This window comes from Natator depressus, chromosome 7 (assembly GCF_965152275.1).
Source record: "Natator depressus isolate rNatDep1 chromosome 7, rNatDep2.hap1, whole genome shotgun sequence".
Taxonomy (NCBI): Eukaryota; Metazoa; Chordata; order Testudines; family Cheloniidae; genus Natator; species Natator depressus.
In genome coordinates this window covers 83,856,953-83,870,517 of record NC_134240.1, presented here as the reverse complement: position 1 = coordinate 83,870,517, position 13,565 = coordinate 83,856,953, and the positions used below count along the sequence as shown (strand labels likewise).

Sequence of the window (13,565 nt, the reverse complement as noted above, 5' to 3'; positions counted from 1 at the left end):
TCTGGACTTGTCCTTCCCTCGTCCTCCACCCCCAAACCAATACTCCCCCTCCCCCATCTAGCTTCTGATTTCTCTCAATGTTTTGTGCAACAAATAATAAAGAACAGTTTTTAAACAATTGTGACTTTATTTCCTTTATATATATATATATATATATATATATATATATATATATATATATATATAGGGGGCAGGTAACTTTAAGAGAAACAAACACAATTCTCACACTTTACCCTGGACAGTCACGAAACTGGCTTTCAAAGCTTCTCTGATGTGCAGCGCGCCCAGCTGCGCATTTCTAATTGCCCTGTTGTCTGGCTGTGCGAAACTGGCCACTAGGCGAGTTGCCTCAACCTCCCACCCCGCCATAAACATGTCCCCCTTACTCTCACAGATATTGTGGAGCACACAACAAGCAGCAATTACAATTGGAATATTGATTGTGCTGAGATCTAACTGAGTCAGTAAACAGTGCCAGCGTGCTTTCAAATGTCCAAACGCACATTCTACCACCATTCTGCACTTGCTCAGCCTATAGTTGAACTGCTCCTTACTACTGTCCAGGTTACTGTGTATGGCTTCATGAGCCATGGCATTAAGGGGTAGGCTGGGTCCCTGAGGATAACTATAGGCATTTCAACATCCCCAACAGTAATTTTCTGGTCTGGGAAGTAAGTTCCTTCCTGCAGCTGTTCAAACAGACCAGAGTTCCTGATGATATGAGTGTCATGCACCTTTCCCGGCCATCCCACGTTGATGTTGGTGAAATGTCCCTTGCGATCCACGAATACTTGCAGCACCATGGAAAAGTACCCCTTGCGGTTTACGTACTGGCCGCCCCTGTGTTCCAGGGCCAAGATAGGGATATGCGTTCCATCTATCGCCCCACCACAGTTAGGGAACCCCAGCGCATTAAAGCCATCCATAATGGTCTGCACATTTCCCAAAGTCACTACCCTTGATAGCAGCTGGTCAATGATTCCGCTGGCTACTTGCAGCACAGCAGTCCCCACAGTAGATTTCCCCTCTCCAAACTGATTCCCAGCTGACCAGTAGCTGTTGGGCGTTGCAAGCTTCCACAGGGCTATGGCCACTCGCTTCTCAACTGTGAGAGCTGCTCTTATTTTGGTGTCTTTATGCTTCAGAGCAGGGGACAGCAAATCACAAAGTTCCATGAAAGTGGCCCTACACATACGAAAGTTTATTAGCCACTGGGAATCATCCCATACCCGCAAAACTATGCGGTCCCACCAGTCTGTGCTTGTTTCCCGGGCCCAGAATCGGCGTTCCACAGCATGAACCTGGCCCAACAGCACCGTGATCTCCCATCGCCACATGCCGTGCCGTGTGTGTCCATATCCTCATCAGTATAGTAATCGTGCTGTTGTCGCTTCCTCACCCGGTTTTTGCAGGTACTGCACATACTGCTGGATAATGCGTGAGGTATTTACAATGGTCAAAACTGCAGCGGAGATCTGATCGGGCTCCATGGCTATGGCGCCTGCATGGGTAATCCTGGAAAAAGGGTGCGAAACGTAGGAGAGCAGAGTGGCAGCAGAAGCTGTGCTGTTTGGTTCATGGTAGTATTTTAAAAGATACATTTTAGAGCACAAAGAGGACACTGTTTCTCAGTGAAACAGGCAATTCATAGTACACAGCACATGTTCTTTCTGCACAAGGTCTCATTTTGCCTCTTATCCTGAAGTGCCTGCCACTTTGGTGTGAGTAAGCCATCACATGCAGCCAGGCAACAGAATTCAGCTTGCAGGCAGCCTGCGGGCTCTCTGGGATGATCGCTTCACACAACACTCCCCCCCGCCCCTCGACACACACACATACCCACCCACCCACCATGGGGCTCCGATGAGGCTCTGAGAAGGGATGAGCCCTTTAAAATAAATGCAAACAGCCCAGTGAGGCTCTGATGAGGCTCTGAGCAGGGATGAGCCCTTTAAACTAAACACGAAGAGCCCAGCGCGGCTGGGTTTCCCCCCACCGTGTGGCTCCAATCAAGCTCTCACTCACCAGAAGTGCCTTCTCCAGGGTCATGGTCCAGGAGCAGGCTTTGGAAGTAGGGGGAGGCTATTGGCTCCAGCGTTAAGAATAGTTCCTGGCTAGGGGGGAAAACAGATTCCCCACTTGCCGCCTGTGCGCCATCCTCCTCCTCCTCTTCATCCTCCAAAAAAACTCATCCTCCTCGCTCCGTGCTACTCCCCCCTTGCAGGTGTCCATGGACAGTGGTGGGGTAGTAGTGTCGCCACCCCGCATAATTGCATGTAGCTCACGGTAGAAGCAGCATGTATGGGGCTGTGACCCAGAGCGGCTGTTCGCCTCCCTGGCTTTTTGGTACACTTGCCTGAGCTCCTTGATTTTTGTACGACACTGTTCTGTGTCCCTGGAGTACCCTCTTTCCGTCATGACCCTGGAGACTTTAGCGTATGTATTTGCGTTCCTTTTTTTGGAATGTAGTTCTGCCATAACAGATTCGTCTCCCCAACATACAATGAGATCCAGTACCTCCCGTTCGGAGCATGCTGGAGCTCGTCTGCGAATCCGGGGCTGTGTGGTCGCCTGTGATGGTGGACTCTGCATGGTCGCCTGTGATGGTGGACTGTGCTGATGGTCGCCTGTGCTGATGGTGACCAAACAGGAAATTCAAAAGTTCCCGGGGCTTTTACTGCCTACCTGGCTAGTGCATCGGAGTTCAGAGTGTTGTCCAGAGTGGTCAGAAGGGAGCATATCGTCCGGAGGCCAATATCGTCAAATTGCGTCCACAGTACCTGTAACCCAGAACTGCGATCTTGATTTTAGCACGACTCCACTTGCCAAGGTGGAGTACAGAAATCGGAGTAAAGAGCTCTTTAAATTGAAAAAACTGGTTTGGTCGTGTGGACGGAACCAATTTTATTTCAAGGTAACTCGGCTAATCCCGAAATAACCGCATACTGTGGACCAGGCCTTAGTTGCACTAGCTCCCATTGAGCTAGTGCACTAGAAATAGTAGTGTAGCCAGGGTAGTGAGAGTCATAGAATCATAGACTATCAGGGTTGGCAGGGACCTCAGGAGGTCATCTAGTCCAACCCCCTGCTCAAAGCAGGACCAATCCCCAATTTTTGCCCTAGATCCCTAAATGGCCCCCTCAAGGATTGAACTCACAACCCTGGGTTTAGCAGGCCAATGCTCAAACCACTGAGCTATCCCGCCCCCAAAAACAATGGTCACACAGAATGGTCCCCTCAAGGATTGAACTCAAAACCCTGGGTTTAGCAGGCCAATGCTTAACCCACTAAGCTATCATGGGATAACCATGCTGACTACATGCCCACGGGGTTCAGGTGGGTTTGTACTTGGCACGGCTAGCCTATGCTGCTGCTGCTCACTGCTACCTATGCTACCCCAGCTACACTGCTATATTTAGAAGGCTAGCTCCATGAGAGCTAGTACAACTATGTTTATGCAAGCAAGAAATCACACCCTCAGCTCCAAGTGTAAACATACCCTAACTTTTAGGATATGCCACTTGAAGTGACCCAAGAGGTATTTTATCATGTATAGCCATTCAAAACCCCATTTCCTCATTCAAGTGCTATTTGTAAAAATAGAAGGTGTGGAGGGATGCGTGGTATGTAGCAGCATATTATGTAGAAATAAAACCTTTGGGTTAGAGAAAGGCATGTCACATCTACTTCACAACCTATAACATTTGCATGGTTGGGTCACTGTGGGGGTGACCCAAGAAGTCACAGATAGTCAAAATTTTGTCACAGCCATTCAAATCTAGTTCCTTATTCAAATGACTAATAATATTAATATTTATGTTCTTTATAAAGGAGGTGTGAGGGAGATGCTGAGGCGGCACAAGTGGGAATGGGACTTGGGGTGAGAGGGCGGGGCTGATGTGGCACAAGGAGGAACAAGGTTTAGGGTGAGAGGAAGGCAGTGAGTTTGATATGGCAGAGTGGGTTCAACTGAGATGGTGACACTGAAATGGTGGGGCTGGAGCTCAGAGAGGTGCTAAGGCTGCAGAAGCACAAGCAGGGACAGGGTGAGAGTTAATTGGCATGAGATGGGCTTAGGCTCAGGACGAGTTGTGGAGATGGCATGAGCTAGGGCTCCTGGTGCATAGGAAAAAGTGAGTTCCTGATTTCCTAGCAGGAAGAAGCAGCAGAGTTAGTCAGGGAGGCAGCTCCAGGCACTAGGTTGGATGGGAAGCTCTGAGGTGGCACAAATGGTGTGAAAGGATCAAGTTTAGGCAGGAAGCACTGAGGCAGTAAAAGTGGGTGCATGATCTGAGGCTGGGGGGAAGTGACTGAGAGAGGGGGAAGGCTGAGGTAGTAAGCTGGGGAGACAAGAGCAAGCTGAAGGGCATGAATTACAGCTAGCTCACTGTCATAAAGGGAAGGAAAAAAGAAAAGGAGTACTTGTGGCACCTTAGAGACTAACCAGTTTATTTGAGCATGAGCTTTCGTGAGCTACAGCTCACTTCATCGGATGCATAGCATATCGTGGAAACTGCAGAAGACATTATATACACACAGAGACCATGAAACAAAACTTCCTCCCACCCCACTGTCCTGCTGCTAACAGCTTATCTAAAGTGATCATCAAGGAAGGCCATTTCCAGCACAAATCCAGGTTTTCTCACCCTTCCCCCCCCCCCCCCCCACAGACACACATACAAACTCACTCTCCTGCTGGTAATAGCCCATCCCTCTTTGAAACCTCTCTTTATAATGCGCATGATAATCAAGGTGGGTCATTTCCAGCACTAATCCAGGTTTTCTCACCCCCCCCCCCACACACACACCCCTCCAAAAACCACACACACAAACTCACTCTCCTGCTGGCAATAGCTCATCTTACAATGTGCACAGCAATAATCCAAGTTTAACCAGAACGTCTTGGGGGGGGGGGGTTTGTAGGAGAAAAACACAAGGGGAGATAGGCTACCTTGCATAATGACTTAGCCACTCCCAGTCTCTATTCAAGCCCAAATTAATAGTATCCAATTTGCAAATGAATTCCAATTCAGCAGTTTCTCGCTGGAGTCTGGATTTGAAGTTTTTTTGCTTTAAGATAGCGACCCTCATGTCTGTGATTGCGTGACCAGAGAGATTGAAGTGTTCTCCGACTGGTTTATGAATGTTATAATTCTTAACATCTGATTTGTGTCCATTTATTCTTTTACGTAGAGACTGTCCAGTTTGACCAATGTACATGGCAGAGGGGCATTGCTGGCACATGATGGCATATATCACATTGGTGGATGTGCAGGTGAACGAGCCTCTGATAGTGTGGTTGATGTTGTTAGGCCCTGTGATGGTGTTCCCTGAATAGATATGTGGGCACAGTTGGCAACGGGCTTTGTTGCAAGGATAGGTTCCTGGGTTAGTGGTTCTGTTGTGTGGTATGTGGTTGTTGGTGAGTATTCGCTTCAGGTTGGGGGGCTGTCTGTAGGCAAGGACTGGCCTTTCTCCCAAGATTTGTGAGAGTGTTGGGTCATCCTTCAGGATAGGTTGTAGATCCTTAATAATGCGTTGGAGGGGTTTTAGTTGGGGGCTGAAGGTGACGGCTAGTGGCGTTCTGTTATTTTCTTTGTTAGGCCTGTCCTGTAGTAGGTGACTTCTGGGAACTCTTCTGGCTCTATCAATCTGTTTCTTTACTTCCGCAGGTGGGTATTGTAGTTGTAAGAATGCTTGATAGAGATCTTGTAGGTACCACCTTTCTGTGTACAGTGCTATAAAATCCCTCCTGGCCAGATGCAACATCCTGTTACCTGTAAAGGGTTAAGAAGCTCAGCTAACCTGGCTGGCACCTGACCCAATAAGGGGACAAGATACTTTAATAACTTGTGGGGCGGGGGAAGGTTTTCGTTTGTGCTCTTTGTTTACGTGGTTGTTCTCTCTTGGGACTGAGAGAGGACAGACATAAATCCATCTTCTCCAACCCATCCTAATCCAAGTCTCCAATATTGCAACCAGTGTAGGTAAGCCAGGCAAGGCGAATAAGTTTATCTTTTGTTTTATGTGAATTTTCCCTGTATTTAGAGGGAGGTTTATTCCTGTTTTCTGTAACTTTAAGGTTTTGCCCAGAGGGAAATCATCTGTGTTTTGAATCTGAATACCCTGTAAAGTATTTTCTATCCTGATTTTACAGAGATGATTTTTACCTTTTTTTTTTTTTTTTTAAATAAAATCCTTCTTTTAAGAACCTGACTGATTTTTCCATTGTTCCAAGATCCAGGGGTTTGGGTCTTTGCCACCCAATGCAACAGGAAGTGCCCAGCATTCTGCTCCTTCCAGGGTCGCAGGTCCAGGCTTCCTCATGGAGACATTCCTGCTACCCTGGAGAGGTCACCTGCTCTACGCCTTCCCTCCGTTCCCTCTCGCGCACGAAGTCCTGCTCAAGATCTGCAGGGAGGGGGCAAAGGTAATTCTGATAGCTCCAGTGTGGCCTCGCCAGCACTGGTACATCACGCTGCTGGAGCGGTCAGTGGACGTACTGGTCATGTTGCCTCTCCTCCCTGACTTACTCACTCAGGACCACGGTTGCCTCTGTCATCCCAACCTACAATCCCTCCACCTCACGGCTTGGAAGCTTCATGGCTGAACCCCACAGAGCATCTGTGCTTGGAACAAGTAAGAGAGGTCCTGCTAGGCAGCAGGAAACCCTCCACTAGAGCCAGGTATCTGGCAAAGTGGAAAAGATTTTCGTGTTGGTGTGACCAGCGCCACACCCCCCCAGCGCTGATACCTCTCATCTTGGAGTACCTCCTGCACCTGAAACAGCAAGGCCTGGCAGCATCCTCCATAAGGGTTCACCTCGCTGCCATTTCAGCCTTCCATCGGGTATGTCTGACTGCTTGGTCTTTGCCAACCCTATGGTTGGTCGCTTTCTCAAAGGCTTGGGCCATTTATATCCTCAGATCTGCCAGCCTGTCCCTGCATGGGACCTTAACCTGGTCCTTTCAAGGCTCATGGGGGCCCCTGTTCGAACCACTGACCACGTACTCCCTCCTGTATCTGTCCTGGAAGACAGCTTTCCTGGTCGCCATCACATCTGCCACATGAGTCTCTGAGCTAAAGGCCCTCACCTCAGAACTGCCTTACACGGTTTTCCACAAGGATAAGGTGCAACTCAGACCACATCCGGCCTTTCTCCCCAAGGTTGTGTCACACTTCCACACCAGCCAGGCATTTTCCTACCCGTCTTTTACCCAAAGCCTCATGCTAATTCCCAGGAGCAGTGGCTACATTCCCTTGATGTCTGAAGAGCCCTAGCTTTCTACATCGAGCACACTCAGATGTTCAGAAAATTGAACAAGCTATTTGTAGCGGTGGCGGACCGGATGAAAGGCCTCTCAGTCTTTTCCCAAAGAAATATCATCCTGGATCATGTCCTGCATCCGCACTTGCTATGAGCTGGCCAGAATGCCGAACCCAGCTCTCACGGCACGCTCCACTAGGGCCCAGGCCTCATCAGCGGCATTCCTAGCTCAGGTCCTGATCCAGGAAATCTGCAGGGCAACAACTTGGTCCTCAGTGCATACCATCACCTCTCACTATGCCATCGTCCGGCATGCCAGAGACGAAGCGGCTTTCGGTAGAGCGGTCCTACAATCAGCATTTCCTTAACTCTGACCCCACCACCTAGGTAAGGCTTGGGAGTCACCTAATTGGAATCGATATGAGCAATCACTCTAAGAAGAAAAAACGGTTACTCACCTATCGTAACTTGTTCTTCGAGATGTGTTGCTCATATCCATTCCAAACCCACCCGCTTTCCCCTCCGTCAGACTAGCCAGAAGGAACTAAGGTGGTGCCAGGTCAGCAAGGTCATATATTGAGCGCCATGAAGGCGCCACTCCAGGGGGCTCCACAACCAACCCGACGAGTGCTGCTAGGGGAAAAGCTTTCCGACGACTGTGCATGCAGCGTGCCACAGCTAATTGGAATGGATTTGAGCAACACATCTCGAAGAGCAACAGTCACAATAGGTGAGTAACAGTTTTTTCACAGATCTCTGCCTGTATTTGCCTGCCTTATTAGGGAGATCACCCTGTAACTGGGGTTTAACCGTCTCTGCAGCAGAGATATTGTGGGATCTCTCTGTTATGTTATCCGATTAAAATATGACCATGTAGATCATTGTTGCTACCACTGTTATATAATTGCAACAAGTCTTGTACAAAGTATGTGAAGTAAGTTGTCCATGGAAAGGTTATGATTTGCTGAATATTATGTGATTTGTATGCATGTATTATTTTTGTATCTGATGTTATGAAAATTAACTATATACCTGTATTTCAAATGTTTGCTTCTGTGATAACACCCACATGGCATTTAGCCTCCAGATCTTGGAGGGACTATTCAAGTTAAATGGCTCATCAAGAAACATTTAAATCACAATGGACCATGGGAGATGCCTATCTACACTTCATGGTTTCTGCTAGGACTACGCAAAATCATGCATGGACATGTGACTTGCCCATGTGACTCCAAACACGATCTTGTTACCTGTAATTTTCCACAGTGAGAACAATGGGTTTCCCTTCAATTGGTAGAAGGTATAAAAGGCCCTGGAAACATCTCTAATTTTCCTCTTTCCTACTCAACCCTCTGGACTATGAACTTATACAAATAGGAGCATTCTAATCAAAGGACTGAAGATCTTCCAGTGATTTGGAAGCAACCAGAGACTTAACAAGCCAGCAGTTTACTCCATTACTGCTACAAGCCTGATCCAAGAACTTTGCAATTGTTGTATGTATTTGATTCCTTTAACCAATTTTAACTCACCTTTCTTTCTATAAATAAACCTTTAGATTTTAGATACTAAAGGATTGGCAGCAGCATGATTATTGGGTAAGATCTGAGTTATATATTGACCTAGGTGTGTGGATGGTCCTTTGGGATCAGAAGAACCCTTTTCTTTGGTGAAACTGGTTTTAAAGAACCAGTCATCATTAAGTCTAGTGTTTTTGGTGGTGATACAAGGACTGAAATGCCTAAGGCGACTGCTTTTCTGACTTGTTTGCCAGTGTGGTGAAACAGAAGTTTACTTTTGTTGCTGGTTTGGTAGAACTTATGGGAGACTAGCCACCAGTTTTGGGGGTGCCTGCTCTATTTCTCTGCAGTTTGTCCTGAATTTTGTATTCTCAGTTGTGACCCACAGAGGCACAGTGAAACTCACTCCTTTGACAGGTTTGCTGGTGAGATTGCCCTGTAATTGGGGTTCACAGATCTCTGCCTCTATTTGCCTGCCTGGTTAGGGAGACTGTCCTGTAATTGAGGTTTATGTTTCTTGCTATCAGTTTGATTGTTTAGTGAGAGAGACTGGTTTGCGATTAACCATGAGGTCTCTCCCCTTTTTTCTCTTGGCAACAAGAGGGGTGAAACACTATGACAGAACAGTGTGAGCGAAACTTATTCTGTCAATGCTCAGGCAGTACCCCTTCTGTGGGTGTCATAAATATAAAGGGAAGGGTAAACCCCTTTAAAATCCCTCCTGGTCAGAGGAAAAATCCTCTCACCTGTAAAGGGTTAAGAAGCTAGGATAACCTCGCTGGCACCTGACCAAAATGACCAATGAGGAGACAAGATACTTTCAAAAGCTGGGGGGAGGGAAAAAAAAATCTCTCTGCTCTCACTCCCATCTCTGCACCTTTTATCTGTCCCCCCTATTTAATTGACTTCTGATTCCTGGTGGTCCCCTCCTCTCACCTGAAGGGGAGGTCATTCATGTTTCTGTAATTAGTTCACCTTGGAGGCCCCACCTCTCCGAGAAACTAAAATGGACGGCCACATTTCCCCAGCACTTCATTCACACAATATTTTAATTCTTTACTGTAATTTGCTTTTTAAAAGTCAATAATAAACGTGTATATTGTACCTCCACAGCCAACAAATCAAGAATGCTATTGTGATAAAATACAGAAAAATTTGTGGATCATGTCCTAATACCAAGAATGCACTCCAACACTGACTTTTATCATTCATTCTTTACCTATCACTATCACAAATAAGACTGGTTTTAAAAAATGGTGATACTCTCTCAGTGTCCGCCTACAACCCAAGATGTACCCACTCATTATACCAAAATAAAGTGTAATTCAGAGAAGATTGTGCTATCTTCATAATATGGTTATCCATTGCTTGTCTTGTATGCTTTGAGCATGAGCAAAATATTTTTAAATGATATTTAAATGGTCATGGGGCTTCAGAGACAACACTCATTGGCAATGAAGACACAGTTTCTACCTCACTTAGTGCTACTGCTTCACGCTGCCTTCTTTTGGAACAAGATGCAGCCACCAGAGAAAAATATCAATTCATTGCATCACCACCAATGAAGCCAATCTAATCTCTGATCACAATAGCATTTCATAATCACTGCCACCCTTGTGCTCTCAAGATATTTGGTCTTGCTGCTAATGGTTAGTGTTCTGGAATTGTGTCCCAGGTGCCACTTGGGGCCATCTGGCAGGGGGCTTGAGATACCACACTCAGGGATCCCTTAAATGTGCATGTATCTACATCCTAGTTTGCCAAAGAATGCCATGTAAGGTCTCTGCTGCAAGCCTGTGTTACACTGGACTTCATAATCATTGCAAAATGTATGTATGCATAATATGTCAGGAGTTATGCACATAAACTGAAAATTATGTTAAGGTCTGTGACTTGGAGCTGCTCACCAAAAGGTTAGACTCAAATTAGAGAGGGATTTTTTGTTTGTCTACATGTAAATTGAATATTATACACTTCACAATGAGTGCTTACTTGCAGTCTGAGCACAGTGCTAATCAAGTGATTGTGAAGTCTCCAGGGGGGATTATACACAGGAAAAAAACAAGCAGTGGGGGTTAGCCTGTTTGCAAGTGGAAACAATGGATGTTTGGGATTATAACTGCAAGCTGAGTCTCTGTACCTACATCTTTTACCTAGGAAGTAAGCTAACAACGGTTTGCTTCATGATAGGAAGATCACAGGTACGCCTGGCTGTAATGCGATGGAAAGATTTTGGGTGAGCTTTTGCTCTGTATGAACTGACAAAGTCTTGTTCATTAAGTTTAGGCTCTAGTATGAGCATTATGATTTTATATTATATTTAACCCTTTGTTTCTAATATTTTTGTTTGCTGTCATTTGAAATTGCTGTTCTTGGTTAGATTTATTTATAGAGAAAACAAATAAGTTTGTGTGTGTTAAGCAGAGCTGTGTTCTATGGTGCAACTGGTAAGCTGTGGTGTACTGTTCCCTTGGGCACAGAAGATGTGAGTTCTATGACTGTCCTGGGAATCAGACGCTGGACATTCCAGGGAGATGCTCAGAGGACTCGGGTTAGAGTGTGCCTATTATTAACCTGTAAAGAGAAAGCGGGCCCGCAGCAGCCTGGAAAGCAGCACTTGTGTTTCCAGAGGCTCGTGGTGTTGAGGAACTGACCCACAGTTGGCACAGATAAGGCTTCCTCACACTAAGAGCAGGGTGTAGCCAAGAGTGCCATGCAGAAAACCCAAGTTTATCTCCCAGTTCCTGTCTGTCAGTCTCTGGCTAGCAGTAAATGGGAATACACCAGACGCAGGATGTCTAGCCACAAGGTAAAATATACTTTGTTGCACACACAACAGTAAAATGTTCAAGCTAATGGACTATGTCGTCTTTTCTCCCCCCCCCCCCTTTTTTTTTTTAAATATAAAGTGAAAGACTGATTTTCCCCAGGAAAATTCAGCATAGGCACTGACAGTACATGCTTCTTAATCTTGCTCCATAAATGTGTTTTAACGATCACCTGCATCTCTACAGCTTGTCTACACTTGGAAATTGTACAGTTTCTGAACACTGTTGGCAGTAGCCATGTTAGCTGAATGAGGGCTGAACAGAGTTTGGGAGTCAATATACTACAAGTTGTGTTCAGTGACCTGCCAGCTAACCACTGAACTGTGTTCAGCTCCTATTCAGCTAATGTTACTGTTGACAGCTGTGTCAAGACCTGGCAAAATGTTCATATTGTAACTGGGCCTTTAAGGTGAAGGTAGTTCAGTTTCCATGCCTGGTTAATCATTAGCTTCTCTCCTAACATCACCACTAAGGGTTCCAATGAGTGCTACAGCTATGTATTCCTTTATGATAGGGACACCTGTCCATTAGGAAATAGATTGAGACCACCTGCTCATTTCACACAGGTCATCAAATTGCCACTCATTACTTTCATCATTACTTCAGCCAGTGGGCAGGAGATGAAAGGTTTAACTTCTTATCTCCTGAGGCATCCAACACCAGAGCTTGGTTGTTCTGAATTAAACCTGATATAGGTTGCAAGAATTACAAAATACACAGTGTAGTTTGATAGCAATTAACTTGTCCTCAGGCATTTCACTAAACAAATCAGCATATAAGTATGGTAATGATAATAAAGTTGCCCTAATTACCCTGCCACAGTTAATAAAAAATAACAGCACTACAGCAAAATATTGCAAGAAAGCTGGTTTCATGGAACTTTAGGTTACAAAATCGCACTAGCACAATCAATGCCATTTTGTGGATGAAGATGTAAGAAAGAGGCAGAGACAATACTTAAAATGAAAGTCCAAAAAACAACCAGAAAAATAATTGAGACTTCAGAGAGAAAAAAGATAAAGCAAAGACAAAAAAATCCAAGATGCTTTTAGAGACAATCGCATGATTTATTTTGAAACTTTAGACTAAAAAAATCCAAATATTAGTCATTTATGCTCTACAGGCATCTCCAGGCTGCTGTGTTTAAGTTATGTATGTGGGTGCCATTATCTAACTTTCCCACAGTAAGTAGATGCTTGTTCACAGCATCACCTCCTAAGAGCAATCACCACTTAGGAGCAACATGTATGTTCTTTAGAGGAGCTCCAGTTCCTTATTATTTAATCCCATGTTACAAAAAATAGGCAGAGAGCGCTGTTGCTATATATGGTACACTACTTATTAGATGTTCTGGGCCTTATTTTTTGCATCCCTTGTCCTCCCCCCATCACTCTCCCTCCTCGCACCGTCAGAAATCTAGATTGTAAACCCCCCAGCGCAGTGACTGTCTTTTTTTTTTGTCTGTAAAGTGCCTTATTAGGCACCACTAGTAATCTGTATAAATAAAATAAAAGCGAGCCCTGCAAGGCACTGTTGCACCACAGGTTTGTGCACACCAACCCGAACCACCCAGCATGCACATGGGGTACTGAACACGCACGTGTGTCCCAAGCATATTGCCAGCCCTGCGTGCGGCTCTCCGGCGAGCTCGGCCCAGGAGACCCGAGCAGCTCGCGAGCCGGGGCTGAGTCCCCGCTGGCGCGGCCTGTGTCCAAGGGGGCGAGTCGCCCCCGGCTGTGCCCGAGCAGCGGGTGGCACAAAGCGCTGGCGGGGGGGGGAGCCACGTTCCCGCACCAGCCCGCGTAGCGGCAGCGGCCACAGGCCGCCCCCACCCCCCGGGCTGCTCCTCCCCCCACGTCCCGCCCCTCCCTTCTCGGCCGTCGGCCCCCGCCCCGGGTTTCGTGCTCCTGGCGGAGGCCGAGGGAGAAGGTGGCGGTGGAGGCGGTGGAG

At 46.4% G+C, this 13,565-nt stretch overlaps 1 protein-coding gene across 1 annotated transcript in view; it reads right to left on the bottom strand.

The window, feature by feature from the left end:
• Positions 1 to 13,565, bottom strand: part of LRRC20 (leucine rich repeat containing 20) — a 116,656-nt gene that overhangs the window by 102,659 nt on the left and 432 nt on the right. The window lies entirely within an intron of this gene.